Here is a 6211-nt window from a genome sequence, read left to right as displayed (position 1 = left end):
TCCAGGAAAATTTACTAATACAAAATCCCCAATTTGTATTTTGGTAAATGTAAGTTTGTCAGTAGGGTTTTTTTCATCAAACTCTTCCAAATCACTTTTGCTTAGCTCGTCAAATTCAACAATTCTGTTTTCGCTTGAATCACTGTACCAAGAACTATTATCATTTTCGGAACTGCTTTCAGCAATTTTTTTTTGTAAATCTTTTTAATTTTTTTTTCTGGTTTATATTTTTTTGTTGTATTTGAACTTAAAATTTTATCAACGTTGGCTCTTGTTATCACCTCTGCACCCAAGCACACGCGTTTTCTTTTCTTCGAATTAGAATTGTTTTCACGTTTGGTTGACCTCAATAACAACTCTTCGAATGAAACATCCAGAATCTTCTCAGTTTCTTGAAATGTTTGTATATCTATCGAGCTGGAAGTTGACTGTGCTTCGACTGTGATTGGATTTTCATTATTTTTTGCTGATGTACTAGGCAAAGTTAAGTCAGGACCATCAAACCTAGCCACGTTACGGGTTTTTTGCCAACGTTGGAGAGCCACTGAGTCAAATAAATCTTGCTGAATAATATTCCTATTCAGCGGAACTATTCCTGCTTTAATGAAACCACTCACTAATATTTCGGGCCTGGTTTCCTGCCATATTTCTCCTATCATCTTGGAAAACATACTTTTTGTTACAGCCCCCACATTTCTTCTCTGGCATTCAACAAGTTTAGCATCCCAACGGGTCTTCAGTGATTTAAATACACACAAATCTAAGGGCTGAAGTACATGACGGGTGTGAGGAGGGAGCTTAAGTATCGTAATATGGTTTTTAACAGCTATATTTATGACATCTGCTCCAAGATGACTCGCGTGTCCGTCGTAAATTACTAATACCGGTCGTTCTGAACTATTAAACTTTAAAAAACTGTTTTCAAAATAGTTTCTAAATACAGTTGTCTCCATCCACCCTTTAGGAGTGGCAGCGTAGGTAGTATCTAAAAACTCCGTGCCACGCGGAGCAGTCCACTGGTCCCAAACATGTTTACCTTTGAAGACAATAAGCGGAGGTGCTTTTTTGCCACTTGCGCTGCAGCACATAAGAACAGTTGTATTTTGTTTGCCAGGCCCACTAATAGTTCTTGTGGATGGAGCTCCCCTTTGTCCGACAATTTTTGTTTTTGACGGATCTGTGCAAAAACTGCTTTCATCCAAGTTCCAAATTTGCGACGGGCGTTCTTGTAAACCAAGTTCTTCTATAACGTTTTCAAGTAAATCAAAATAGTTGTAGATCAGGAATGGGTCAAGGTTTTTTTTTTCTAGCAAATTCAACACTCTGGGGTTTTTTAATAGAGAGGTTATGTCTACGCTTGAAATTAAGAAACCAATCTTCTCCTGGTTTACCATCTTTAAACTGTGTCTTAATGTTATTCTCTTTGACGAAATCAGCTACAACCTGCAACACTTCTTTTCTAGAAAGGCCAAAACCCCATTTTTCCATAGTATGAAGGCCATTTGCTAGTTTTCTTCTTCCTGTTGAGGAATGTCCTGAGTTCTTCCATAGCTGGAACTTTTTTGTCCTCTCCTACCTTTAAGGTGATCATGGAGAGTACTTCTTGGAATTGTGTACACTTTAGTAGCTTGGTATAAAGTCATTTGCCCAGATTTAATTGCCGACAGTGCAATTTTTAAACTCTCTTTAGAACTAAAAGTGGAACTAAAAGCATAAAGAAAAACTGTGTGAGATTTGGGGCAAGTGCGTAATATGTGCCGCTCTTACCCCACAATTTTATCAGCACTAGCCCCGACTTTAAAAATACGTGGGGCAAGAGCGGTACAACAATAAAAACTGTCAAAAAGTAAATATTTAAAAAATATATTATGTTTATCATAAACTATTGTGCCTAAGATACTCACCTACCAAAAATAATATAAAGATGTTCACAGATTCGGTAGATATAAATGGATTAATTTTTATCAGTTTTGCTCGAGAAGTTGCAAAACACTCGCTGTTGTTAAAGACTGTTGTCACGGGTATTAAAGATACCAAATAATAGATGGCAGCCCATATTTCAAAAGTGATAGGTTTTTATGATAATGTTCTGCACTTGCCCCATCTTACCTTAGGGCAATATATTGATAGTCAATGCGGCAGTCAGTCAATGTTAGAAGCATTTTATAATGATTTATAGTATCAAACGCCTTTTGACAGTATACGAAAATAAACGTCTACAGCTTGATTAATTCTGTGCATTTTTCGATTAGGGGTTTAATAACTTTTAGGTTATCATTTGTTCCGTATTTGTTGCAAAACCCTTTTACAAAAAATTAAACTCCTCTGAGATGTGGTGCTACAGAATATAGTGGACTGAAAAAGTAACTAATATATAGGTGTTACAAAGAATGAAGAAAGAATGTGAAGTCATAAAAACTGTTAAAATTAGAAATATTCAATCTCTGGGTCATATATTCAGGGGCAATAAGTACGTATTCGTCTTCTTCTTTAAGTGCCGTCTTCCCATCGGAGGTTGAATATCATCATCACTATCTTTACTCTATCTACTGCTGCTCGGAAGAGTTCTATAGAACTGCATTTAAACCGGTCCCTTAAATTCTTCAACCATGGCACTCTCCTTCTTTCTATACTCCTTCCTCCGTTTTTCTTTCCCTGTATTGTCAGCCTTAGCCGTTCATATCGCTGTCTCCTCATTACGTGTCACAGGTATTGTAACTTTCTTATTTTTATTGTATTTATTATTTTGCATTCTTTGCCCATTTCTCGCACTTCCGTGTTAGTTTTCTTCTGTGTCCAAACTATTCTTAGCATCCTCCTATAACACCACATTTCAAAGGAATATAACTTATTTATGTGTTCTTGCTTTAATGTCAAGCTTTCAAGTCCATATTGCAGTCTCGAAAACATGTAGCATCTCAGTGCTCTTACTCTCAGTTCTAATCTAAGATCTTTGTTGCAGAGAATTGTTTTCATTTTTCCAAACGCATTTCTTGCTATTTCTATCCTTGCTCCTATTAGTACGTATTACTTAGGTGAATTATGCAAGGGAAGATACAAGGGAAAAGAAACCCAGGACGACGCAAAATATCCTGGCTGAGAAATTTGAGAGAGTAGTTCGATTGCAGCTCATTAGAATTATTCAGAAGTACGGCCAATAAAATTAAAATAGCGATGATGATTTCCAACCTCCGATAAGAGAAGGAACCTGAAGAAGAAGGTGATTATTTATTCCGTATTCGTTGCAAAACCCAGCCTATTCGCAAGGTTGGTAAATATCCAGTTTATTCACAAGCCATTTTATTATAATCTTCATGATACGTTTGTATGTATAGGAGAGAAAACTAATAGGTCTGTAGATCTTTAGGTCCGAAATGTTACCTTTTTCGTAAATTATGTTTATTATTGAATTATGCCATTGAAAGAGGGTTACGCCTCTTGTCAAACAAACATATATTTCAACACATGTATTAATGTTTCTCCTTCTTCTTTGATTTTTTTTATGACTATCTGATCTTTTCTAGGTGATTTGTTACTTTTTATCTCCGAGAGAGCTTCTTTTTATTTTCTCTGTTGTGATATCTGAGATGTCTTCTGAGCCTACTATTTTGGACTTTTGGTATTCTACTTTGATCACTGTTAAACAATTCTGAATAAGAATCTTAAGTATTTTTTAAAATATCTTCCGTATTTGTTTTAGTTTTTCCTCTTTTTATTCATAAGATTGCAAATATTTTTCGATCCTTCGGCCATTTTTTGGCACAGAAATTTTAATTAAAGTTTTATTTTTAACAATGTCTTCAGCTATGTGTTAAGTATTGTAATTTCTGACATTTTTTAATTCATTTTGAGATCTGTTTGTTTAACTATCCAACTGTTACAAAATTATTTGTGTATTTGTCTTTCAATTCTCTTTTTTTGTTTATGAGACATTTAGTACCTTGGGTGCGGTTATCCTCCTTGTTGTTTTCTTTTTCTTTATATTTTTGCTTAGCGTTTTTAATCACGGTATTTTTTCGCATAATTGTCACTTCTGTATCTAATTTCTTTTCATTGAGATATTCTACTTATTTAAATTCTGAAGCTATGATGTTCTGATAAGCTACTCTATCTTTTATCAATTTCCATTTCCTAGAATGGCCCTCTGTTAGCATTGCTCTCATTTTTTTTAATGTTGATCAATATTTTTGCTCTAACCAACTGATAATTGCTCGCAAGAGTGATTTTAATAATTACTGTAATATCTTGGACAATATTTTTTCTGTTCATGATTATAAAATCAATTTCGTTTAGTTTTTAGTTATACCATTTGTACTAGCCCACGTTAATTTACATTGTTGTTTATTTTTGAACAATAAGTTTTTGGCATAGAGCCGATGATGTAACAAAAAATTTAGCAGCGATCTATCGTTTCGATTGCAGTATCCAAGTGAGCCCTTAGCCACTTCTGCGTTATCCAATTTAAATCCAAGTTTAGCGTTAAAATCGCTCATTTAGATTAGGTGGTGTGTTTTATCTTTTTTTTATAGCTCTAGGTATATCGTTATACAAGTTTTGGATACTTTATCGCTATGGCTCCTCGTGGGTGCATATACTTGGATAATTTTAATAGAGCGTCTCTCGTTCAGTCTTAATTAGAACTAAAATATGCCTTATTGTCATTGAAACTTGTAGAATTTTATGGACAAAGTTTACATAAAGTGAGAAAATGAAAATAATAATAATTGCAATTTAGTAAATTTACATAAATTATCAATTTTACAAATTAGAATAAAATAAAATAAGCAATCTATTTCAAAATTTAAGAAAATTGCATAAAAAACCTAACGAACTAATAAGTATTAAAATACTCTAGTTACTTGTACAAAAAGGTAAAGTTTTTTTAGCAGAAAATGGTTGACTTCAATTAGTGCGGTCGTTAATAGTATTAAATTTATCTGACTTGGCCCCTTGTTAAGACCTTGTACCTCAGGTAAAGCATTGTTTTCTGAAACCAAGCCTTTTTATACTATGTATTATGGGTTAACCCAGTTTATATTCTTTATTTCTAACTTTATAGTAATTTCTTAGTTTGTCATTAAGAAACTCTCCTACTAAACAATATCGTCTCTCAGGTAGTTAGGCTTTTGTCATTTTACGGAACTTGAAGAAATATGTTGCAGATTTAAGTTGTAAAGAAAGAGAGTTGTACAGTTTTTTTTGCAGAATATAATATAAAATTTCTTTACTTATTTTTAGTGGACGGTATTGGTCAATAAACATCAAAGGTTAAATTTCTGGTGGAGCAATCATGATTAGGCCTTGCTGGAAAAACATTAGGTGTTTACGAAGTAATCAAAGTTTCGAAAACCTATTACTTAACAAACCGATACGAGGAGACCTAGGAGACGAAGTTGCTGTCTATAAAAATACTAAGAAATTTTACAGAATCAACGATACTGATCTGGCTGTGATTAAGAAGTAAGGGTTGAATAGCTGCTTTATAAGATAATTCTACTGTCTTATTTATATTAAAACAGAGTAAATTAGAGTCAGACCAGGTTTTTATTCTAAGTAGATCAGAAGTTATAGTTGTATAAAGAGTTGCAATATTAGATTTGTTCCAGTGGATACTTGTGTCATCAGCAAAAAAATTCCATCGATTTTTAAATAAGTGATGTAATTTATAAAGAAAATAAAAAGTAGAGGACCAAATACTTAACCTTGCGGTACTCTACACAATTTATTTGTGACTAAAGTCTTCATCATTTACTCTAACCCGTTGTTTCCTATTCCCCAAGAAAGGTTAAAATCAATTTAAAAAGTCCCTCGAATTTCGTAGAAATTTAGTTTTTTCATCAAAATGTTGTTGATTACACAATCAAAAGCTTTGGCATAGTCACAAAAAACAGTGAAATTGTAAAGATTATTATTTAGTGCTTAGTAAACCTCATATAGCACAGAAAACAGCATCACTGGTATATTTATTAGATAGAAAACCGAACTAATTTTGTGACAGATGTTTTTAACGAGAAAAAAAATAAGTCGGGCTTTTATAAGTCTCTCAATAATTTTGAATAGTAGCAGTAGTAGGCAGTCTAAAGTTGCAGGCATTAAAATTTTCTGCATCATTATGAAAATAAATAATAATGGCTGTATTTAGTCACTCTGGAAATGTACGTTTTTCAAAGTAATCATTAATTAGTGAGACGAGGGCTGCCAACATATTTTT

The sequence above is a fragment of the Diabrotica undecimpunctata genome, chromosome 2 (genome assembly GCF_040954645.1).
Source record: "Diabrotica undecimpunctata isolate CICGRU chromosome 2, icDiaUnde3, whole genome shotgun sequence".
Taxonomy (NCBI): Eukaryota; Metazoa; Arthropoda; class Insecta; order Coleoptera; family Chrysomelidae; genus Diabrotica; species Diabrotica undecimpunctata.
Note: the sequence above shows the minus strand (reverse complement) of the source record.